The sequence below is a fragment of the Ranitomeya imitator genome, chromosome 2 (assembly GCF_032444005.1).
Source record: "Ranitomeya imitator isolate aRanImi1 chromosome 2, aRanImi1.pri, whole genome shotgun sequence".
Lineage (NCBI taxonomy): Eukaryota > Metazoa > Chordata > Amphibia > Anura > Dendrobatidae > Ranitomeya > Ranitomeya imitator.
Window position 1 is genome coordinate 601,772,733 of NC_091283.1, and position 26,319 is coordinate 601,799,051.

Sequence of the window (26,319 nt, forward strand, 5' to 3'; positions counted from 1 at the left end):
CTGAACGACTTTTCCAATCTCGTAATTTGCAGCACCTGATTGTCCAGCATCCGACATGTTAACACCTCCCTAAATGGCCAAAGTCCCCACACGGGGCCGTGGTATCGCCACTTGGCGCCAGCACCCGTGAGAGTACTGTTTGTCTGAAGAGGTGGGTGTGCCCGCTTTTGGTCGACGGCACTGCCACTAGGTCCCTCATAGTACAATAAAGTGTCTGGCGGTGGTGGTGCGCACCCAACGTCAGACACACCGTTGTAATATGAGGGGCCCTGGGCCTGTACCGCCGGCCACAAGACAGCCCCCCCCCCCCCCAGGTCAAACAGTGCTCTACGACTTGCAAAATTTTCTCTCACAGCTCCACCAATGTTTAGTCTATGCGCTGACATCCTTCAATGCCTGGCACTGTCAATACCATTGTATTGACATTTTTCTTATGTTAGGCCTTCGAAGCCTGTCTGCGGTCACTCCTTCCACTAGGCCTCCACTGACCTGTCTACTGCTGCCCGTGTTCCCCTGGAACCAATTTTAAATTGCCTATAGCCAGCCCAATTTATTATGTTAGGGCTTCGAAGCCTGTCTGCGGTCCCTCCTTCCACTAGGCCTCCACTGACCTGTCTACTGCCGCCCGTGTTCCCCTGGAACCAATTTTAAATTGCCTACAGCCAGCCCAATTTATTATGTTAGGGCTTCGAAGCCTGTCTGCGGTCCCTCCTTCCACTAGGCCTCCACTGACCTGTCTACTGCCGCCCGTGTTCCCCTGGAACCAATTTTAAATTGCCTACAGCCCAATTTTTGTTATGTTAGCCCTTCGAAGCCTGTCTGCGGCCCGTTCTTTCCACTACTACTACACTGACCTGGCTACTGCCGCCCGTGTTCCCCTGGAACCAATTTTAAATTGCCTACAGCCAGCCCAATTTATTATGTTAGGGCTTCGAAGCCTGTCTGCGGTCACTCCTTCCACTAGGCCTCCACTGACCTGTCTACTGCTGCCCGTGTTCCCCTGGAACCAATTTTAAATTGCCTATAGCCAGCCCAATTTATTATGTTAGGGCTTCGAAGCCTGTCTGCGGTCCCTCCTTCCACTAGGCCTCCACTGACCTGTCTACTGCCGCCCGTGTTCCCCTGGAACCAATTTTAAATTGCCTACAGCCAGCCCAATTTATTATGTTAGGGCTTCGAAGCCTGTCTGCGGTCCCTCCTTCCACTAGGCCTCCACTGACCTGTCTACTGCCGCCCGTGTTCCCCTGGAACCAATTTTAAATTGCCTACAGCCCAATTTTTGTTATGTTAGGCCTTCGAAGCCTGTCTGCAGCCCGTTCTTTCCACTACTACTACACTGACCTGGCTACTGCCGCCCGTGTTCCCCTGGAACCAATTTTAAATTGCCTACAGCCAGCCCAATTTATTATGTTAGGGCTTCGAAGCCTGTCTGCGGTCCCTCCTTCCACTAGGCCTCCACTGACCTGTCTACTGCCGCCCGTGTTCCCCTGGAACCAATTTTAAATTGCCTACAGCCCAATTTTTGTTATGTTAGGCCTTCGAAGCCTGTCTGCGGCCCGTTTTTTCCACTACTACTACACTGACCTGGCTACTGCCGCCCGTGTTCCCCTGGAACCAATTTTAAATTGCCTACAGCCAGCCCAATTTATTATGTTAGGGCTTCGAAGCCTGTCTGCGGTCCCTCCTTCCACTAGGCCTCCACTGACCTGTCTACTGCCGCCCGTGTTCCCCTGGAACCAATTTTAAATTGCCTACAGCTCAATTTTTGTTATGTTAGGCCTTCGAAGCCTGTCTGCGGCCCGTTCTTTCCACTACTACTACACTGACCTGGCTACTGCCGCCCGTGTTCCCCTGGAACCAATTTTAAATTGCCTACAGCCAGCCCAATTTATTATGTTAGGGCTTCGAAGCCTGTCTGTGGTCCCTCCTTCCACTAGGCCTCCACTGACCTGTCTACTGCTGCCCGTGTTCCCCTGGAACCAATTTTAAATTGCCTACAGCCAGCCCAATTTATTATGTTAGGGCTTCGAAGCCTGTCTGCGGTCCCTCCTTCCACTAGGCCTCCACTGACCTGTCTACTGCCGCCCGTGTTCCCCTGGAACCAATTTTAAATTGCCTACAGCCAGCCCAATTTATTATGTTAGGGCTTCGAAGTTTGTCTGCGGTCCCTCCTTCCACTAGGCCTCCACTGACCTGTCTACTGCTGCCCGTGTTCCCCTGGAACCAATTTTAAATTGCCTACAGCCAGCCCAATTTATTATGTTAGGGCTTCGAAGCCTGTCTGCGGTCCCTCCTTCCACTAGGCCTCCACTGACCTGTCTACTGCTGTCCGTGTTCCCCTGGAACCAATTTTAAATTGCCTACAGCCAGCCCAATTTATTATGTTAGGGCTTCGAAGCCTGTCTGCGGTCCCTCCTTCCACTAGGCCTCCACTGACCTGTCTACTGCTGCCCGTGTACCCCTTGAACCAACATCAGAAAATATAAAAATAAGTATTTTGCTTATAAAAAAGAAAATACTGGAGAGATATCAAATGCAGACATTTTAACATTAAAAACAAACACATACAACAAAAATCTGGTACAGTACTAAAAATGGCCACCAGCTACAATAACTTTCTCCTGCAAGTAGTTAACTGAAAGTTTTTTTCAATTTAAAACACAGATATGGCATCCACCGAGTGTTGTCCTGTCGCGTCTTCTTTATATTATTGCCAAGAAGATGCAAAACAATGAAAATAATAAAATCATTATTTACCAAAAAAATAGAGTAAGTCAAAACCACATTGCAAATAAACATTCATTACAAATAAAGAAGCAGGGCGCGTCCGAGGGTGAGTATATACCTAATAAGAATATAATCACCCTCGGACGCGCCCTGCTTCTTTCCGACAGCCTTCCTTCCTAAGAATCAGCCATTCCGTGGTGTAGAGAGAGGGTTTGTTACACTCCAAGGTGTTCCCCAGGTTACCTTTCCTGAGCTTCGATCTTCATGCTCTCGTTTAGTAGTTGTCGGAAAGTAGGCTGCATTAGGCCTACAAATTGGGTATGGGGTGGAGAGAGATGGTGTGTTACACTCCAAGGCGTTCCCCAGGTTTCCTTGCCATTGCTTCGGTCTTCCGACTCTCGTTTAGTAGTTGTAGAAAACTACACTGCATTAGGCCTACAAAATAGGTATCGGGTGGAGAGAGATGGTGTGTTACACTCCAAGGTGTTCCCCAGGTTTCCTTGCCATTGCTTCGGTCTTCCGACTCTCGTTTAGTAGTTGTAGAAAACTACACTGCATTAGGCCTACAAAATGGGTATCGGGTGGAGAGAGATGGTGTGTTACACTCCAAGGTGTTCCCCAGGTTTCCTTGCCATTGCTTCGGTCTTCCGACTCTCGTTTAGTAGTTGTAGAAAACTACACTGCATTAGGCCTACAAAATGGGTATCGGGTGGAGAGAGATGGTGTGTTACACTCCAAGGTGTTCCCCAGGTTTCCTTGCCATTGCTTCGGTCTTCAGACTCTCGTTTAGTAGTTGTAGAAAACTACACTGCATTAGGCCTACAAAATGGGTATCGGGTGGAGAGAGATGGTGTGTTACACTCCAAGGTGTTCCCCAGGTTTCCTTGCCATTGCTTCGGTCTTCCGACTCTCGTTTAGTAGTTGTAGAAAACTACACTGCATTAGGCCTACAAAATGGGTATGGGGTGGAGAGAGATGGTGTGTTCCACTCCAAGGTGTTCTCCAGGTTGCCTTTCCTGAGCTTCTATCTTCAGGCTCTCGTTAAATTGTGGTTAAATGGAACAACTGCATTTGGCGTACTAGTTGGTTTGGGGCCTACTAACAGTGTCTGCCGCTCCTTGCTGTTCTCCTGGTTTCCTGTCCTGAAATTCCGTTTTCAGGCGCTCGTTAAGTAGTTGTTAATGTTAGACTGCATTTGGCCTACTAGTTGGGTTGGGGCCTACTATCGGTGTCTGCCACTCCTTGCTGTTCTCCTCCACTGAACAAAGCTGTGCCGCCTGTTTACTACGGTTGCCAATTTTGAACTGCATTTCGACTACTTACTGATTTGGGCCTACTCTCTGTGTCAGCCTCTCATTCCAGTTGTCCTCCACTGCAATGCCCCCTGGTTATTCCTGTGTTACCAATTTTGAACTGCATTTAGCCCACTTTATTATTTGGGCCTATATCTGTGTTTCCTCCTCATCCTGCCCATTGCCCAGCCAGTGATAGATGAGTCTGCTGGTACATTGACCCATAATGCAACATTCCCCGTGCACGCTACACAACAACATTGTGACCCTGCTGAAAGTCAGGTTGCTCTTCCCGCATACCATACCACCTTACACGAGGACAAAGAGGAAGGTGCAGATGAAAGTGCAGGTTCCTTCATCAGGTGGGGGGAGGAATACTAGTTGGCGACGTCACTGGCACAGGGCCTCTCATAGTACGCAAAAGTGTTGCTGCCGGTGGGAGGCGCCCCCGCCGTGCAAACACACCGCTGTACTTTGAGGGGCCCTGTGCCAGTGCCAATGCCAACGAGTGGGCCCCCCCTGCTTGCTCAGGTTCACAGCACTTGCAAAGTTGAAATACTTACCTCTCCCTGCTCCACTGCCGTGACGTGGTCCAGATTTCCTGGGCCCACTAATTACTTGAACCAGCCCTACCCACTACAACTTTAGCCAAATGACCCCCAATTTCAAATGCCTTCCAATTATTATAAGGTAAATTACGCTTGACAAGCTTCATTAAGAAGAATGGATGGTTTTGACATTAAAATGGGCACTCTAGGTGTTTTCCTGGCTCCCACTCACTGCCGACTATGCTGCCCCATTGACTTGCATTGGGTTTCGTGTTTCGGTCGATCCCGACTTTACGTCATAATCGGCCGATTTCACTCGACCCGACTTTTGAGATAGTCGGGTTTCGCGAAACCCGGCTCGACTCTAAAAAGGTCAAGGTCGCTCAACTCTAGTAGTGACGGTGTCTGCCGCTTCAAGGTGTTCTCTAGGTTGCCTCTCCATAGCTTCTATCTTGAAGCTCTCGTTAAGTAGTTGTTGAAACAACACTGCATTTGGCCTACAAGTCGGGTCTGGGTTGTAGAGACGGTGTCTGCCGCTCCAAGGTGTTCTCCAGGTTGCCTCTCCCTAGCTTCTATCTTGAAGCTCTTGTTAAGTAGTTGTTGAAACAACACTGCATTAGGCCTACAAGTTGGGTCTGGGTTCTACAAACGGTTACTTCCGCTCCAAGGTGTTCTCCAGGTTGCCACATAATCGAAGCTGCATAGAGCCTATTTTGTTATTTTAGGCCTACTAAGTCTGTCTGTGGTCCCTCCTTCCAATAGTCCTCGACTGACCACACCAATGCTGCCTGTGTACCCCTGGAACCTATTTAAAAGCGCATAGAGCCTACTTTTTTATTTTAGGCCCACTAAGTGTTTCTGCGGTCCCTTCTTCCAATTGTCCTCCACTGAGCACACCAATGCAGACCGTGTACCCATGTAACCTTTTTTAAATCTGCCTCGAGCCAACTTTGTGGTGTAAGGTCTACTAACAGTGTCTGGCAGCGCCACTCAATACAGCTGTCCTCTTTAAAAAAAATACCTGCAATTATCAGGTTTTCAGCCTATTGGAATTTAACAACTGCAGTGGGACTACTAGTTTGGTTGGGGCCTACTAACAGTGTCTGCAGCTCCAAGGTGTTCTCCTGGTTGCCTTTCCTGAGCTTCTATCTTCAGGCTCATGTTAAATAGTTGTTAAATGGAACAACTGCATTTGGCCTACTAGTGTGATTGGGGCCTGCTAACGGTGTATGCCGCTCCGTGCTGTTCTCCTGGTTTCCTGTCCTGAAATTCCATTTTCAGGCTCTCGTTAAGTAGTTGTTGAAACAACACTGCATTAGGCCTACAAGTTGGGTCTGGGATGTAGAGACGGTGACTGCCGCACCAAGGTGTTCTCTAGGTTGCCTCTTCCTAGCTTCTATCTTCAAGCTCTCGTTAAGTAGTTGTCGAAACAACACTGCATTAGGCCTACAAGTTGGGTCTGGGTTCTACAAACGGTGTCTTCTGCTTCAAGGTGTTCTCCAGGTTGCCTTTCCCTAGCTTCTATCTTCAGGCACTCGTTAAATTGTTTTTAATATAACACTGCATTTGGCCTACTTGTTTTGTTGGCCCTACTAACGGTGTCTACCACTCCTTGATGTTCTCCTACACTGAACAACCCAGTGCCGCCTGTTTACTTCTGTTACCAATTTTGAACTGCATTTAGCCTACTTACTGATTTGGGCCTACTCACTGTGTCAGCCTCTCATTACAGTTGTACTCCACTGAACAAAGCAATGCCCCCTGGTTAGTCCTGTTACCAATTTTGAACTGCATTTAGCCCACTTTATTATTTGGGCCTATATCTGTGTTTCCTCCTCATCCTGCCCATTGCCCAGCCAGTGATAGATGAGTCTGCTGGTACATTGACCCAGAACGCTACATTCCCCGTGCATGCTACACAGCCAGAATGTGACCCTGCTGAAAGTCAGGTTCCCCTTCCTGCATACCATACCACCTTACACGGGGACAAAGAGGAAGGTGCAGATGAAAGTGCAGGTTCCTTCATCAGGTGGGGGGGAAAACTCGTTGGCGACGTCACTGGCACAGGGCCTCTCATAGAACGCAAAAGTGTCGCTGCCGGTGGGAGGCGCCCCCGCCATGCAAACACACCGCCGTACTTTGAGGGGCCCTGTGCCAGTGCCAATGCCAACGAGTGGGCCCCCCCTGCTTGCTCAGGATCACAGCACTTGCAAAGTTTAAATACTTACCTCTCCCTGCTCCACTGCCGTGACATGGTCCAGATTTCCTGGGCCCACTAAATACTTGAACCAGCCCTACCCCCCACAACTTTAGCCAAATGACCCCCAATTTCCAATGCCTTATATTATTATAAGGTAAATTAAGATTGACAAGCTTCAGTAACAAGAATGGATGTTTTTGCCATTAAAATGGGCACTGTAGGTGTTTTCCTGGCCTCCACTCACTGCCGACTATGCTCCCCCATTGACTAGCATTGGGTTTCGTGTTTCGGTCAATCCCCGACTTTCACGATAATCAGCCGATTTCACTCGACTCGACTTTTGAGATAGTCGGGTTTCGCGAAACCCTACTCGACCCTAAAAAACTAAAAGTCGCTCAACCCTAGTGATGAGCGAGCGTGCTCGGAAATGGTGTTGTTCACACAGGTTCACGTGCTAATAGAGCATCTTCGGCGTGCTCGAATACTAAGTTTAATTTGCTGTGGCTACATGTCTCATGGCTGTTCGACAGCCACAACACACCCAGGGATTGGCTGTTTGTTAGGCAATCCCTGCATGTGTTGCGGCTTTTGAACAGACGTGAGACATGCAGCCACAGCGACTCAAACATAGCATTCGAGCACTCTGAAGATGCTCTATTAGCACATGACATTGGTATTGTCGATACCCAGGTAATGAGCATCCTCCCATGGGTCTCTGACCCTTTCCCCAACCCAAAATAACGACATGACTCCTAAATTGGATATAAATGGCCACAGCGGCCTTTATTATAAACAAACAAACAAACCAGTAACAGTAAAATAAGCTGGGAAGGGGTCCTTGAAGCTAAAAATCTGGTGTTAACCATATGATAAACTAGTGGACAGAAAAACAACCATAGTTTGCTCCCAGCCGTTACCCACTAGCTCGAGAGCACCAAAGATACCCCGAAGGGTTACCATTGTCCACTTCCAACTTAGGAATCTGGCCCACTGTTGCCAAGACTCCCCCAAGTCACCAGACCCAAAACCAAAGCTTATCACAACTGAAGAATCCGTATCCCGGTGGATCCCCCAGGCCAATTTAGCACCAACTCCAAGGACCCCTCCCACCACCTACGGCCACTATGACCCAAAGCACTGAAAAACCCAACTTTCGAAAGAACCGAAAAAGAGGGCGGGTGGGCGGGGCTGCTTGCTGTCTCCTGAAAGGGAAAGTGACAGGATACACCCCCCCACCACCACTATAGCGCTCTTCTCCGAATAGAAACCCTCCACCATATAGGATTAACCCCCACCTCACCTAACCTGTCTCCAAACCCCCTGTCATGACGGCTTCCACGTAGCCGCCCGTGGGGAGGGGGGGTGGCTCGCTCCAGCCTGCGCTTGAGCATGCTCGGATAACACCATGTCCGAACAGACTAGCTCATCACTAATTATAATGCTTATGAATAGCTGTGTGTAGACCTAGTCACAGGAGCAGTCATCCCTATTTACAGGTAGCACATGCTCCTTATTTTTTTCTTTTACTTTGAAAGTAACATTTTAGAAAATGGCACATTTATAAACCTTTTTTTATCATATATAACACTATGGCGGCATTTTTGGGGCATCGTTTGTGATTATAGAAACCCATTAAAGGGAATCTGTCACCAAAATTACATCTGATTAGGAGCTGTGCAATAGTTTCGCAGAACACAAATTTTAATAGTAGCATACAATAGTAATGCTGTAAGGCATGAGTCCGATGTACACATAACAGAACGGAACCTGCCACTAATTGACAGTTTTCTTCCTGTTATTGTACTAAGTAGAAATCTGTCACTTAGAGGCAGTATGACAGTGGGAGCCTACATGTCAGCTCTGCAAATTATACACTGTGAGATAAACAAAACTACTGCACATTCCAAGATAACAGACACTGTGCTAATATCTGAGTCATGTTTCCTTAACCCCTTCAAGACCCAGCCTATTTTGACCTTAAAGACCTTGCCGTTTTTTGCAATTCTGACCAGTGTCCCTTTATGAGGTAATAACTCAGGAACGCTTCAACGGATCCTAGCGGTTCTGAGATAGTTTTTTCGTGACATATTGGGCTTCATGTTAGTGGTAAATTTAGGTCAATAAATTCTGCTTTTATTTGTGATAAACACGGAAATTTGGCGAAAATTTTGAAAATTTCGCAATTTTCACATTTTGAATTTTTATTCTGTTAAACCAGAGAGATATGTGACACAAAATAGTTAATAAATAACATTTCCCACATGTTTACTTTACATCAGCACAATTTTGGAAACAAAATTTTTTTTTGTTAGGAAGTTATAAGGGTTAAAATTCGACCAGCGATTTGTCATTTTTACAACGAAATTTACAAAACCATTTTTTTTAGGGACCACCTCACATTTGAAGTCAGTTTGAGGGGTCTATATGGCTGAAAATACCCAAAAGTGACACCATTCTAAAAACTGCACCCCTCAAGGTACTCAAAACCACATTCAAGAAGTTTATTAACCCTTCAGGTGCTTCACAGCAGCAGCAGCAACATGGAAGGAAAAAATGAACATTTAACTTTTTAGTCACAAAAATTATCTTTTAGCAACAATTTTTTTATTTTCCCAATGGTAAAAGGAGAAACTGAACCACGAAAGTTGTTGTCCAATTTGTCCTGAGTACGCTGATACCTCATATGTGGGGGTAAACCACTGTTTGGGCGCACGGCAGGGCTTGGAAGGGAAGGAGCGCCATTTGACTTTTTGAATCAAAAATTGGCTCCACTCTTTAGCGGACACCATGTCACGTTTGGAGAGCCCCCGTGTGCCTAAAAATTGGAGCTCCCCCACAAGTGACCCCATTTTGGAAACTAGACGCCCCAAGGAACTTATCTAGATGCATAGTGAGCACTTTGAACCCCCAGGTGCTTCACAAATTGATCCGTAAAAATGAAAAAGTACTTTTTTTTCACAAAAAAATTCTTTTAGCCTCAATTTTTTCATTTTCACATGGGCAACAGGATAAAATGGATCCTAAAATGTGTTGTGCAATTTCTCCTGAGTACACCAATACCGCACATGTGGAGGTAAACCACTGTTTGGGCACATGGTAAGGCTCGGAAGGGAAGGAGCGCCATTTGACTTTTTGAATGAAAAATTATTTCCATCGTTAGCGGACACCATGTCGCGTTTGGATAGCTCCTGTGTGCCTAAACATTGGCGCTCCCCCACAAGTGACCCCATTTTGGAAACTAGACCCCCCAAGCAACTTATTTAGATGCCTAGTGAGCACTTTAAACCCTCAGGTGCTTCACAAATTGATCTGTAAAAATGAAAAAGTACTTTTTTTTCACAAAAAAATTATTTTCGCCTCAATTTTTTCATTTTCACATGGGCAGTAGGATAAAATGGATCATAAAATTTGTTGGGCAATTTCTCCCGAGTACGCCGATACCTCATATGTGGGGGTAAACCACTGTTTGGGCACTCGGCAGGGCTCGGAAGGGAAGGCGCGCCATTTGACTTTTTGAATGGAAAATTAGCTCCAATTGTTAGCGGACACCATGTCAAGTTTGGAGAGCCCCTGTGTGCCTAAACATTGGAGCTCCCCCACAAGTGACCCCATTTTGGAAACTAGACCCCCCAAGGAACTTATCTAGATGCATATTGAGCACTTTAAACCCCCAGGTGCTTCACAGAAGTTTATAACGCAGAGCCATGAAAATAAAAAATAATTTTTCTTTCCTCAAAAATGATTTTTTAGCCTGGAATTTCCTATTTTGCCAAGGATAATAGGAGAAATTGGACCCCAAATATTGTTGTCCAGTTTGTCCTGAGTACGCTGATACCCCATATGTGGGGGTAAACCACTGTTTGGGCGCACGGCAGGGCTCGGAAGGGATGGCACGCCATTTGGCTTTTTAAATGGAAAATTAGCTCCAATCATTAGCGGACACCATGTCACGTTTGGAGAGCCCCTGTGTGCCTAAACATTGGAGATCCCCCAGAAATGACACCATTTTGGAAACTAGACCCCCAAAGGAACTAATCTAGATGTGTGGTGAGGACTTTGAACCCCCAAGTGCTTCACAGAAGTTTATAACGCAGAGCCATGAAAATAAAAAAAAAAAATTATTTTCTCAAAAATGATCTTTTAGCCTGCAATTTTTTATTTTCCCAAGGGTAACAGGAGAAATTTGACCCCAAAAGTTGTTGTCCAGTTTCTCCTGAGTACGCTGATACCCCATATGTGGGGGTAAATCACTGTTTGGGCACATGCCGGGGCTCGGAAGTGAAGTAGTGACGTTTTGAAATGCAGACTTTGATGGAATGTCCTGTGGGCGTCACGTTGCGTTTGCAGAGCCCCTGATGTGGCTTAACAGTAGAAACCCCCCACAAGTGACCCCATTTTGGAAACTAGACCCCCAAAGGAACTTATCTAGATGTGTGGTGAGCACTTTGAACCCCCAAGTGCTTCATAGAAGTTTATAATGCAGAGCCGTGAAAATAATAAATACGTTTTCTTTCCTCAAAAATAATTATTTAGCCCAGAATTTTTTAATTTTCCCAAGGGTAACAGGAGAAATTGAACCTCAAAAGTTGTTGTCCAGTTTCTCCCGAGTACGGTGATACCCCATATGTGGGGGTAAACTACTGTTTGGGCACATGCCGGGGCTCGGAAGTGAAGTAGTGACGTTTTGAAATGCAGACTTTGATGGAATGCTCTGCGGGCGTCACGTTGCGTTTGCAGAGCCCCTGATGTGCCTAAACAGTAGAAACCCCCCACAAGTGACCCCATTTTGGAAACTAGACCCTGAAAGGAACTTATCTAGATGTGTGGTGAGCACTTTGAACCCCCAAGTGCTTCATAGAAGTTTATAATGCAGAGCCGTGAAAATAATAAATACGTTTTCTTTCCTCAAAAATAATTATTTAGCCCAGAATTTTTTATTTTCCCAAGGGTTACAGGAGAAATTGAACCACAAAAGTTGTTGTCCAGTTTCTCCTGAGTACGCTGATACCCCATATGTGGGGGTAAACCACTGTTTGGGCACACGTCGGGGCTCAGAAGGGAAGTAGTGACTTTTGAAATGCAGACTTTGATGGAATGGTCTGCGGGTGTCATGTTGCGTTTGCAGAGCCCCTGGTGTGCCTAAACAGTAGAAACCCCCCACAAGTGACCCCATTTTAGAAACTAGACCCCCCAAGGAACTTATCTAGATATGTGGTGAGCACTTTGAACCCCCAAGTGCTTCACAGACGTTTACAACGCAGAGCCGTGAAAATAAAAAATCATTTTTCTTTCCTCAAAAATTATGTTTTAGCAAGCATTTTTTTAGATTCACAAGGGTAACAGGAGAAATTGGACCCCAGTAATTGTTGCGCAGTTTGTCCTGAGTATGCTGGTACCCCATATGTGGGGGTAAACCACTGTTTGGGCACACGTTGGGGGTCGGAAGTGAGGGAGCACCATTAGACTTTTTGAATACGAGATTGGCTGGAATCAGTGGTGGCGCCATGTTGCGTTTGGAGACCCCTGATGTGCCTAAACAGTGGTAACCCCTCAATTCTAACTCCAACACTAACCCCAACACACCCCTAACCCTAATCCCAACTGTAGCCATAACCCTAATCACAACCCTAACCCCAACACACCCCTAACCACAACACTAATCCCAACACACCCCTAACCCTAACCACAACCCTAATTCCAACCCTAACCCTAAGGCTATGTGCCCACGTTGCGGATTCATGTGAAATATTTCCGCACCATTTTTGAAAAATCTGCGGGTAAAAGGCACTGCGTTTTACCTGCGGATTTTCCAAGGATTTCCAGAGTTTTTTGTGCGGATTTCACCTGCGGATTCCTATTGAGGAACAGGTGTAAAACGCTGCGGAATCCGCACAAAGAATTGACATGCTGCGGAAAATACAATGCAGCGTTTCCGCGCGGTATTTTCCGCACCATGGGCACAGCGGATTTGGTTTTTCATATGTTTACATGGTACTGTAAACCTGATGGAACACTGCTGCGAATCCGCAGCGGCCAATCCGCAGCCAAATCCGCACCGTGTGCACATGGCCTAATTCTAAAGGTATGTGCACACGCTGCGGAAAACGCTGCGGATCCGCAGCAGTTTCCCATGAGTTTACAGTTCAATGTAAACCTACGGGAAACAAAAATCGCTGTACACATGCTGCGGAAAAACTGCACGGAAACGCAGCGGTTTACATTCCGCAGCATGTCACTTCTTTGTGCGGATTCCGCAGCGGTTTTACAACTGCTCCAATAGAATATCGCAATTGTAAAACCGCAGTGAAATGCGCAGAAAAAAACGCGGTAAATCCGCCATAAATCCGCAGCGGTTTAGCACTGCGGATTTATCAAATCCGCAGCGGAAAAATCCGCAGAGGACCAGAATACGTGTGCACATACCGAAACCCTAACCCTAGCCCTAACACTACCCCTACCCCTAACCCTAGCCCTAACCCTACCCCTAGCCCTAACCCTACCCCTAACCCTACCCCTAACCCTACCCCTAACCCTACCCCTAACCCTACCCCTAGCCCTAACCCTACCCCTAACCCTAACCCTATTCTAACATTAGTGGAAAAAAAAAAATTTCTTTATTTTTTTATTGTCCCTACCTATGGGGGTGACAAAGGGGGGGGGGTCATTTATTATTTTTTTTATTTTGATCACTGAGATAGATTATATCTCAGTGATCAAAATGCACTTTGGAACGAATCTGCCGGCCGGCAGATTCGGCGGGCGCACTGCGCATGCGCCCGCCATTTTGGAAGATGGCGGCGCCCGGGAGAAGACGGACGGGACCACGGCTGGATCGGTAAGTATGATAGGGTGGGGGGGACCACGGGGGAGGGGGATCGGAGCACGAAGGGGGGGAATCGGAGCGCGGGAGGGGTGGAACGGAGCACGGGGGGCGTGGAACGGAGCACGGGGGGGCTGGAACGGAGCATGGGGGGGTGTAACGGAGCACGGGGGGGCGGATCGGAGTGCAGGGGGGTGATTGGAGCACGGGGGGGTGATTGGAGCACGGGGGGAGCGGACAAGACCACGGGGGGGAGCGGAGCACAGGGCGGAGGGGAGCCGGAGCAGTGTACCGGCCAGATCGGGGGGCTGGGGGGGCGATCGGTGGGGTGGGGTGGGGGCACACTAGTATTTCCAGCCATGGCCGATGATATTTCAGCATCGGCCATGGCTGGATTGTAATATTTCACCCGTTATAATAGGTGAAATATTACAAATCGCTCTGATTGGCAGTTTCACTTTCAACAGCCAATCAGAGCGATCGTAGCCACGAGGGGGTGAAGCCACCCCCCTTGGGCTAAACTACCACTCCCCCTGTCCCTGCAGATCGGGTTTAATGGGAGTTAACCCTTTCACCCGGCCTGCAGGGACGCGATCTTTCCATGACGCCGCATAGGCGTCATGGGTCGGAATGGCACCGACTTTCATGACGCCTACGTGGCGTCATGGGTCGGGAAGGGGTTAAAATTAGCCCATCTTTAATGTAACATGATAAACTTCCCCAAACTGAGCCAAAGTGAGGCGGGACCTCATGCACTGGGGTTATGCCAGAAAAGCCTGCAGCCAAATATGTTGGTGTTGCAAACTGCAAAACCAGTTTGGTAGCAGAAACAAAAGTCATCATGTGGTCTGGGACAGATGGAGAATAGTGAAAAGCCAATGACCCCAAATGGGGGAAACATCATCTGTGAGTCACTAGTAAAAATTATTTATTTTGCCGTTGCATGTGTCCGATCAGTATTATAATAGAAAAGATGTCTTAACTAGGGTTGAGCGACTTTTAGTTTTTTAGGGTCGAGTCGGGTTTCGCGAAACCCGACTATCTAAAAATTGGAGTCGAGTGGAATTGGCCGATTATCGTGAAAAGTCGGGGATCGACCGAAACACGAAACCCAATGCAAGTCAATGGGGGAGCACAGTCGGCAGTGAGTGGAGGCCAGGAAAACATGTACAGTGCCCATTTTAATGGCAAAAACATCCATTCTTGTTACTGAAGCTTGTCAATCTTAATTTACCTTATAATAATAGTTAGGCATTGGAAATTGGGGGTCATTTGGCTAAAGTTGTGAGGGGTAGGGCTGGTTCAAGTATTCAGTGGGCCCAGGAAATCTGGACCACGTCATGGCAGTGGAGCAGGGAGAGGTAAGTATTTCAACTTTGCAAGTGCTGTGATCCTGAGCAAGCAGGGGGGGCCCACTCGTTGGCATTTTGCACTGGCACAGGGCCCCTCAAAGTACGGCGGTGTGTTTGCACGGCGGGGGCGCCTCCCACCGGCAGCGACACTTTTGCGTACTATGAGGGGCTCTGTGCCAGTGACGTCGCCAACGAGTATTCCTCCCCCTCTCCTGATGAAGGAACCTGCACTTTCATCTGCACCTTCCTCTTTGTCCCCGTGTAAGGTGGTATGGTATGCGGGAAGAGGAACCTGACTTTCAGCAGGGTCACAATCTTGCTATGTAGCGTGCACGGGGAATGTTGCGTTATGGGTCAATGTACCAGCAGACTCATCTATCACTGGCTGGGCAATGGGCAGGATGAGGAGGAAACACAGATATAGGCCCAAAGAATAAAGTGGGCTAAATGCAGTTCAAAATTGGTAACAGGACTAACCAGAGGGCATTGCTTTGTTCAGTGGAGGACAACTGTAATGAGAGGCTGACACAGAGAGTAGGCCCAAATCAGTAAGTAGTCTAAATGCAGTTCAAAATTGGCAACAGTAGTAAACAGGCGGCACAGCTTTGTTCAGTGGAGGACAACAGCAAGGAGCGGCAGACACCGATAGTAGGCCCCAACCCAACCAGTAGGCCAAATGCAGTCTAACATTAACAACTACTTAACGAGAGCCTGAAAATGGAATTTCAGGACAGGAAACCAGGAGAACAGCAAGGAGCGGCAGACACTGTTAGTAGGCCCCAACCCAACTAGTAGTCCAAATGCAGTTGTTCCATTTAACAACTATTTAACAAGAGCCTGAAGATAGAAGCTCAGGAAAGGCAACCTGGAGAACACCTTGGAGCGGAAGACACCGTCTCTACAACCCAGACCCAACTTGTAGGCCTAATGCAGTGTTGTTTCAACAACTACATAACGAGAGCTAGAAGATAGAAGCTATGGAGAGGCAACCTGGAGAACACCTTGGAGCGGAAGACACCGTCTCTACAACCCAGACCCAACTTGTAGGCCTAATTCAGTGTTGTTTCAACAACTACTTAACGAGAGCTAGAAGATAGAAGCTATGGAGAGGCAACCTGGAGAACACCTTGGAGCGGGAGCCACCGTCTCTACAACCCAGACCCAACTTGTAGGCCTAATGCAGTGTTGTTTCAACAACTACTTAACGAGCGCTAGAAGATAGAAGCTATGGAGAGGCAACCTGGAGAACACCTTGGAGCGGCAGACACCGTCTCTACAACCCAGACCCAACTTGTAGGCCTAATGCAGTGTTGTTTCAACAACTACTTAACGAGAGCTAGAAGATAGAAGCTATGGAGAGGCAACCTGGAGAACACCTTGGAGCGGAAGACTCTGTCTCTACAACCCAGACCCAACTTGTAGGCCTAATGCAGTGTTGTTTCAACAACTACTTAACGAGAGCTAGAAGATAGACGCTATGGAGAGGCAACCTGGAGAACACCTTGGAGCGGCAGACACCGTCTCTACAACCCAGACCCAACTTGTAGGCCTAATGCAGTGTTGTTTCAACAACTACTTAATGAGAGCTAGAAGATCGAAGCTATGGAGAGGCAACCTGGAGAACACCTTGGAGCGGCAGACACCGTCTCTACAACCCAGACCCAATTTTAGGCCTAATGCAGTGTTGTTTCAACAACTATTTAACGAGAGCTAGTAGATAGAAGCTATGGAGAGGCAATCTGGAGAACACCTTGGAGCGTCAGACACCGTTAGTAGGCTCTACCGAAGTAGCAGCCCCAATGCAGAGCAGGACAGCTGTATTGAGTGGCGCAGACAGACACAGGTAGTAAGCCTTAAACAAAAAATTTGGCTCAATGCAGTTTAAAAAAGGTTACAGGGGTACACAGGCAGCATTGCTCTGGTCAGTGGAGGACAATTTCAATTATGGACCGCAGACAGACTTAGTATGCCTACAATTAAAAAATGTATGCTCTATGCAATTTAAAATAGGTTCCAGGGGTACACGGACAGCATTGGTCTGGTCAGTGGAGGACTATTGGAAGGAGGGACCGCAGACAGGCTTAGTAGGTCTAACATAACAAAAGTAGGCTGTAGGCACTTTAAAATAGGTTCCAGGGGTACACGGGCAGCAGTGGTGTGGTCAGTGGAGGACTATTGGAAGGAGGGACCGCAGACAGGCTTAGTAGGCCTAACATAACAAAAGTAGGCTGTAGGCACTTTAAAATAAGTTCCAGGGGTACACGGGCAGCAGTGGTCTGGTCAGTGGAGGACTATTGGAAGGAGGGACCACAGACAGGCTTTGTAGGCCTAACATTACAAAAGTAGGCTGTAGGCACTTTAAAATAGGTTCCAGGGGTACACGGGCAGCAGTGGTGTGGTCAGTGGAGGACTATAGGAAGGAGGGACCGCAGACAGGCTTAGTAGGCCTAACATAACAAAAGTAGGCTGTAGGCACTTTAAAATAGGTTCCAGGGGTACACGGGCAGCAGTGGTCTGGTCAGTGGAGGACTATTGGAAGGAGGGACCGCAGACAGGCTTAGTAGGCCTAACATAACAAAAGTAGGCTGTAGGCACTTTAAAATAGGTTCCAGGGGTACACGGGCAGCAGTGGTCTGGTCAGTGGAGGACTATTGGAAGGAGGGACCGCAGACAGGCTTTGTAGGCCTAACATAACAAAAGTAGGCTGTAGGCACTTTAAAATAGGTTCCAGGGGTACACGGGCAGCAGTGGTGTGGTCAGTGGAGGACTATTGGAAGGAGGGACCGCAGACAGGCTTTGTAGGCCTAACATAACAAAAGTAGGCTGTAGGCACTTTAAAATAGGTTCCAGGGGTACACGGGCAGCAGTGGTGTGGTCAGTGGAGGACTATTGGAAGGAGGGACGGCAGACAGGCTTAGTAGGCCTAACATAACAAAAGTAGGCTGTAGGCACTTTAAAATAAGTTCCAGGGGTACACGGGCAGCAGTGGTCTGGTCAGTGGAGGACTATTGGAAGGAGGGACCACAGACAGGCTTTGTAGGCCTAACATTACAAAAGTAGACTGTAGGCACTTTAAAATAGGTTCCAGGGGTACACGGGCAGCAGTGGTGTGGTCAGTGGAGGACTATAGGAAGGAGGGACCGCAGACAGGCTTAGTAGGCCTAACATAACAAAAGTAGGCTGTAGGCACTTTAAAATAGGTTCCAGGGGTACACGGGCAGCAGTGGTCTGGTCAGTGGAGGACTATTGGAAGGAGGGACCGCAGACAGGCTTAGTAGGCCTAACATAACAAAAGTAGGCTGTAGGCACTTTAAAATAGGTTCCAGGGGTACACGGGCAGCAGTGGTGTGGTCAGTGGAGGACTATTGGAAGGAGGGACCGCAGACAGGCTTTGTAGGCCTAACATAACAAAAGTAGGCTGTAGGCACTTTAAAATAGGTTCCAGGGGTACACGGGCAGCAGTGGTGTGGTCAGTGGAGGACTATTGGAAGGAGGGACCGCAGACAGGCTTAGTAGGCCTAACATAACAAAAGTAGGCTGTAGGCACTTTAAAATAGGTTCCAGGGGTACACGGGCAGCAGTGGTGTGGTCAGTGGAGGACTATTGGAAGGAGGGACCGCAGACAGGCTTAGTAGGCCTAACATAACAAAAGTAGGCTGTAGGCACTTTAAAATAGGTTCCAGGGGTACACGGGCAGCAGTGGTCTGGTCAGTGGAGGACAATTGGAAGGAGGGACCGCAGACAGGCTTTGTAGGCCTAACATAACAAAAGTAGGCTGTAGGCACTTTAAAATAGGTTCCAGGGGTACACGGGCAGCAGTGGTGTGGTCAGTGGAGGACTATTGGAAGGAGGGACCGCAGACAGGCTTAGTAGGCCTAACATAACAAAAGTAGGCTGTAGGCAGTATAAAATAGGTTCCAGAGGTACACGGGCAGCAGTGGTGTGGTCAGTGGAGGACTATTGTAAGGAGGGACCGCAGACAGGCTTAGTAGGCCTAACATAACAAAAGTAGGCTCTATGCACTTGGAATTTTCTTGCAGGGGTACACAGGCAGCATTGGTGTTGTCAGCGGAGGCCGATTGTAAGGAGTGTCTGACAGTTAGTACTCCCAAAAAATAAATAGATGTTAATGTCTCGCAATACAAAAAAACAAAAAAACAAAAGGGTGGCATACTTAGGTACAGGGGTGGGCTCCTCTGCTGAGTTTCAGACCTAGTAATTTGGCGCAAAGTATTTACTGGTGTAAATATAGGACACTGCCCCTGACTATTTTAAGTAGCATCATACATGTCAACACATTGGTATTGTCAGTGCCAGGCATTGAAGGATGTCAGCGCATAGACTAAACATTGGTGGAGCTGTGAGAGATAATTTTGCAAATCGTAGAGCACTGTTTGAGCTGGGGGGGAAACTGTCTTGTGGCCGGCGGTACAGGCCCAGGGCCCCTCATGTTACAAAGGTGTGTCTGACGTTGGTTGCGCGCCACCACCGCCAGAGACACTTTATTGTACTATGAGGGACCCAGTGGCAGTGCCGTCGACCAAAAGCGTGCACACCCACCTCTTCAGACAAACGGCACTCTCACGGGTGCTTGCGCCAAGTGGCGAGACCACGGCCCCGTGGGGGGAGTTTGGCCATTTTGGGAGGTGTAAACATGTCGTATGCTGGACAAACAGCTGCTGCAAATTATGAGATTGGAAAACTCAGTCAGAGCAGTCCACAAGCATGACCTTTTCATTGGAAAGCTAGGTGTCAGCCGGGAAAGGTGGGGCAAAATAATTCGAAATCCAGTAGTGGTTCATTTTAATGAAGGTTAAATCATCAACATTTTGGGTAGCCAGACGAGTCCTTTTTTTCGGTTAATATTGAACCTGCAGCACTGAATACTCTTTCTGATAGGACACTAGCTGCCGGGCAAGCAAGCTCCTGCAATGCATATTCTGCCAATTCTGGCCAGGTGTCTAATTTGGATGCCCAGTAATCAAATGGGAATGACGGTTGAGGGAGAACATCGATAAGGGATGAAAAATAGATAGTAACCATACCGGACAAATGTTGTCTCCTGTCACTTTGAATTGATGCTGCAGTACCTGTCCTGTCTGCGGTCATAGCAAAATCACTCCACAACCTGGTCAGAAAACCCCTCTGTCCAACGCCACTTCTGATTTGTGCACCTCTAACACCTCTGGTCTGCTGCCCCCTGCAGCTCGTGTGAGAACGATCACCGGCGCTGTGTGCTGGGAATGCCTGAATCAAACGGTCAACAAGAGTTGATTGTTTTGTTGCTAATATTTGTTCCAGGTTCTCATGTGGCATAATATTTTGCAATTTGCCTTTATAGCGAGGATCAAGGAGGCAGGCCAACCAGTAATCGTCATCGGTCATCATTTTAATAATGCGTGGGTCCCTTTTGAGGATACGTAAGGCATAATCCGCCATGTGGGCCAAAGTTCCAGTTGTCAAATCTGCGGTTCTGCTGGGTTGAGGGGCAGTTACAGGCAAATCTACGTCACTTGTGTCCCTCAAAAAAACAGAACCCGGCCTTGCCACGCCACCAATTTCCAGTGGCCCCGGAGAAGCTTCCTCATTAAAAAAATACTCATCCCCATCATCCTCCTCATCCTCCTCCTCCTGTTCGCCCGCTACCTCGTCCTGTACACTGCCCTGACCAGACAATGGCTGACTGTCATCAAGGCTTTCCTCTTCCTCTGCTGCAGACGCCTGCTCCTTTATGTGTGTCAAACTTTGCATCAGCAGACGCATTATGGGGATGCTGATGCTTATTATGGCGTTGTCTGCACTAACCAGCCGTGTGCATTCCTCAAAACACTGAAGGACTTGACACAGGTCTTGTATCTTCGACCACTGCACACCTGACAACTCCATGTCTGCCATCCTACTGCCTGCCCGTGTATGTGTATCCTCCCACAAATACATAACAGCACGCCTCTGTTTGCACAGTCTCTGAAGCATGTGCAGTGTTGAGTTCCACCTTGCTGCAACGTCGATGATTAGACGATGCTGGGGAAGGTTCAAAGACCACTGATAGGTCTGCATACGGCTGGAGTTTACGGGCGAACAGCGGATATGCGAGCAAATTCCGCGCACTTTGAGGAGCAGGTCGGATAACCCCGGATAACTTTTCAGGAAGCACTGCACCACCAGCTTTAAGGTGTGAGCCAGTCAAGGAATGTGTTTCAGTTGGGAAAGGGCGATGGCAGCCATGAAATTCCTTCCGTTATCACTCACTACCTTGCCTGCCTCAAGATCTACAGTGCCCAGCCACGACTGCGTTTCTTTCTGCAAGAACTCGGACAGAACTTCCGCGGTGTGTCTGTTGTCGCCCAAACACTTCATAGCCAATACAGCCTGCTGACGCTTGCCAGTAGCTGCCCCATAATGGGACACCTGGTGTGCAACAGTGGCAGCTGCACATGGAGTGGTTGTGCGACTGCGGTCTGTGGACGAGCTCTCCCTTCTGCAGGAGGACGAGGAGGAGGAGGAGGGGGGGCGAACGGCTACAGCCAACTGTTTCCTAGACCGTGGGCTAGGCAGAACTGTCCCAATATTACTGTCCCCTGTGGACCCTGAATCCACCACATTAACCCAGTGTGCCGTGATGGACATGTAACGTCCCTGGCCATGCCTTCTGGTCCATGCATCTGTTGTCAGGTGCACCTTTGTACTCACAGATTGCCTGAGTGCATGGACAATGCGCTCTTTAACATGCTGGTGGAGGGCTGGGATGGCTTTTCTCGAAAAGAAGTGTCGACTGGGCTGCTCGTATTGTGGTACAGCGAAGTCCATCAGGGCTTTGAAAGCTTCGCTTTCAAATAACCGGTAGGGCATCATCTCTAACAAGATTAGTCTAACTATGTGGGCGTTCAAACCCTGTGTACGCGGATGCGAGGATGAGTACTTCCTTTTTCTAACGAGAGTCTCATGTAGGGTGAGCTGGACTGGAGAGCTGGAGATCGTGGAACTAGCTGGGGTGCCGGTGGACATGGCAGACTGAGAGACAGTTGGAGACGGTATTCTTGCTGGTGCCCTACATGCAGTGTTTCCTACTACGAAACTGGTGATTCCCTGACCCTGACTGCTTTGGCCTGGCAACGAAACCTGCACAGATACTGCAGGTGGTGCGGAAAATGGTGGCCTTAAAGTGACGGAAGGGATGTAGCGTTGCTGACTAGCTTCATTGGCCGAGGGTGCTACAACCTTAAGGGACGTTTGGTAGTTAGTCCAGGTTTGCAAATGCATGGTGGTTAAATGTCTATGCATGCAACTTGTATTTAGACTTTTCAGATTCTGACCTCTGCTTAAGGTAGTTGAAGATTTTTGACAGATGACTTTGCGCTGATCAATTGGATGTTGTTTAAAAAAATGCCAGACTGCACTCTTTCTAGCATCGGATACCTTTTCAGGCATTGCAGACTGAGCTTCTTTAACCGGATGGCCACGCTGTCCTACAACTGGTTTTGGCTTTGCCACGCGTTTTGGGCCAGATACGGGCCCGGCAGATGGAACCTGTTGCGATGTTGATGCCTGCTGCGGCCCCTCCTCCTCCGCTTCAGAACTACTGCCACCTGCACCCTGTTCCCCCAATGGCTGCCAATCGGGGTCAACAACTGGGTCATCTATGACCTCCTCTTCTATCTCATGTGCAACTTCGTCTGTGTTACCGTGTAAGCCGGTGGTATAGCGTTCGTGACAGGGCACCATAGTCTCATCAGGGTCTGATTCTGGATCAGTACACTGCGAGGGCAATGTTGTGGTCTGAGTCAAAGGAACAGCATAGTAATCTGGCTGTGGCTGTGCATCTGTGCACTCCATGTCCGATTCAACTTGTAATGGGCATGGCCTGTTAACTGTTTCACTTTCTAACTCAGGAACGGTATGTGTAAAGAGCTCCATGGAGTAACCCGCTGTGTCGCCTGACGCATCCTTCTCTGTTGTTGTTTTTGCTGAACAGGACAATGGAGCGACTTGTCCCTGAGCGTGAACATCCACTAACGACGCGCTGCTTTTACATTTACCAGTTTCAGAAGAGGAGGCAAAAGAGCTAGAGGCTGAGTCAGCAAGGAAAGCCAAAACTTGCTCTTGCTGCTCCGGCTTTAAAAGCGGTTTTCCTACTCCCAGAAAAGGGATCGTTCGAGGCCTTGTGTAGCCAGATGACGAATCTGGCTCCACAGCTCGAGACTTAGGTGCTATATTGTTTTTCCCACGACCACCTGATGCTCCACCACCACTACCATCATTACCAGCTGGCAATGAACGCCCATGGCCACGACCTCTTTCACCAGACTTCCTCATTGTTTTAAAAACGTAACCAAAGTAACGGTATTTGTTACTGTAAAACAACTTACAAGGTGAACTCAAACTTCTGTAGGATTTAGATATCCCTTTATAGGTGGGTGATACTGCAAGGAAAATCAGGCACAATGTTACACACTTGGTTTTCTGTGGCACAAAATGAGACAGATGCCACACACGCAGGACTGGCACTGAAGCACAAATGCCAATATTAATTTCCCACTATTTAATTTTTTTCAGGGAGAATTTAAAAACCAAAATAAAAAAAAACAGACACTAGGCTTTCTGTGGCCCACAATTTGAGAGAGATGGCACACACAACTGGCACTGAAGCACAAATGCCAATATTAATGTCCCACTATTTATTTTTTTTTCAGGGAGAATTTAAAAACCAAAATAAAAAAAACAGACACTAGGCTTTCTGTGGCCCACAATTTGAGAGAGATGGCACACACGACTGGCACTCAAGCACAAATGCCAATATTAATCTCCCACTATTTATTTTTTTTCAGGGAGAATTTAAAAACAAAAAAAAAAACAGATACTAGGCTTTCTGTGACCCACAATTTGAGAGAGATGGCACCCAAGACTGGCACTGAAGCACAAATGCCAATATTAATCTCCCACTATTTATTTTTTTTCAGGGAGAATTTAAAAACAAAAAAACAAAAAAACAGACACTAGGCTTTCTGTGGCCCACAATTTGAGAGAGATGGCACACATGACTGGCACTGAAGCACAAATGCCAATATTAATCTCCCACTATTTTTTTCCAGGGAGAATTTAAAAACCAAAATAAAAAAAAAAGACACTAGGCTTTCTGTGCCCCACAATTTGAGAGAGATGGCACACACGACTGGCACTCAAGCACAAATGCCAATATTAATCTTCCACTATTTATTTTTTTTCAGGGAGAATTTAAAAACCAAAATAAAAAAAAAAGACACTAGGCTTTCTGTGCCCTACAATTTGAGAGAGATGGCACACACGACTGGCACTGAAGCACAAATGCCAATATTAATCTCCCACTTTTTTTTTTTTATTTCTGGAAGAATTGGCAAGAAATCAGGCCCACTGTTAGACTGTATGTTTTCTGTGCCAGAAAATGAAACACAAATGCCACACACAGGACTGCCACTGATGCAGATTTGCCAATTTTAATCTGCACCCTTTTTTTTTTATTCAGGGAGACTAGTGAATAAATCTGGGCCACTGTATTAGAGTATATTTTCTGTGGCAGAAAGTGGTTTGAACAGATGTAACGGGAAAAAAAAAAAAAGGGGGACTGTCCTACAATTACTATCTCCCTGCAGTTATCTCAGCAATGTATGGCAGGCAGCAATAACAAGGAGTGGACTGCTGCACAAATGAAATAAAAAGTGTGGACAAACAAACAAGATAGCTGTGCAGAAAGGAAGGAACAACAGGATTTGTGCTTTGAAAAAAGCAGTTGGTTTGCACAGCGGTGTACAAACAGCAATGCAGCTATCAGGAAGCCTTCTAGGGCAGCCCAATGAGCTACAGAGCTGAGGAAAAAAAATGTAGCCTCCACTGTCCCTGCAAACAAAAGGTGGTGTTGGACAGTGGAAATCGCTACAGCACAAGCGGTTTGGGGGTTAATGGACCCTGCCTAACGCTATCCCTGCTTCTGACGAAGCGGCAGCAACCTCTCCCTATGCTCAGATCAGCAGCAGTAAGATGGCGGTCGGCGGGAACGCCCCTTTATAGCCCCTGTGACGCCACAGACAGCAAGCCAATCACTGCAATGCCCTTCTCTAAGACGGTGGGGACTGAGACCTATGTCATCACGCTGCCCACACTCTGCGTCCACCTCCATTGGCTGAGAAATGGCGCTTTTCGCGTCATTGAAACGCGACTTTGGCGCAAAAGTCACGTACCGCATGGCCGACCCCACACAGGGATCGGGTCGGGTTTCATGAAACCCGACTGTGCCAAAAGTCGGCGACTTATGAAAATGACCGACCCGTTTCGCTCAACCCTAGTCTTAACAACATTTTTATTTCAGCATTCATTCTAATTATTTATGTGATGATGTGTAAGTGCTGTAAGGATTTCACTCACTCAGCTGCGACGGCTGACACTCAGGAGACGTGTTCCTTTAAAGTTCACTGGGTTTATTGCTTCATAAACCATGTGGCAAATAACAGAAAGCAAAATGGGCCTTTGGTTCAGGCAAAGAAAAGCAAGTGTCCAGTTCATCCGGCTCAGTCCTGAAGCCGTAACACACTCAGGAGGGTTTCACCTCCACACATATCTCCTGTGTAAAGGATTAGCCAGTCTTATAAAGAGCTAACCCCACCCAGTAACCCATCACATGATTAGCCATGTGGTCTGACATTACCACAGGTCCTGAAACACATATACAAGATTATGTGCAAGAAAGGAATACTCCGGGCTACATTACAGCAACCAGGCATTTATGTGGCACATACCTCCCATCGACTACAAACCCTTTAGCCATGCTACAGTGCATTAAAATATTTCTTCCCACCATCTTCCTTGGTTTTCAGAGTCGCTACGGTCTTCTTCTGGCCTACGTAACCTGCACACAGACTTGAAAAAACGATAAAAGTTGCACCATTAATTACCAAGAATGATTACTCTAGAACATTGAAAATGCATTACTGCCATAGAAAATAGGAGAAAAGCGCTATATAATGTACACATGAAATATTTACAGTATCTGCACAAATTGCTATGAAAAAAGGAAGGTACTTCGCACATAAATTGGCCAATGTATGTGAGCCCAATTGCCAAGTCAAGGTGTCCTTCGTAATTGGGTCCCTGTCCTGTTTTGTCACCTCTCCTGGGCAAAAAAGCCTACAATTTATGGGTCAGGAGTGGACCAGCTAACTACTTAAAATCACATGTGGCTATTGGGAGTGGGAGTGCACATGTCCAAAAAGACTTAGTACAAATAAAGAACAAGACCAGCACATCCAAGCTAGAGTGAACAGGCGCCAACCAAAAAAACATATAAGTTGAAAAACGATAAAGGTTGCACCATTATTTCCCAAGAATGACTACTCTAGAACATTGAAAATGC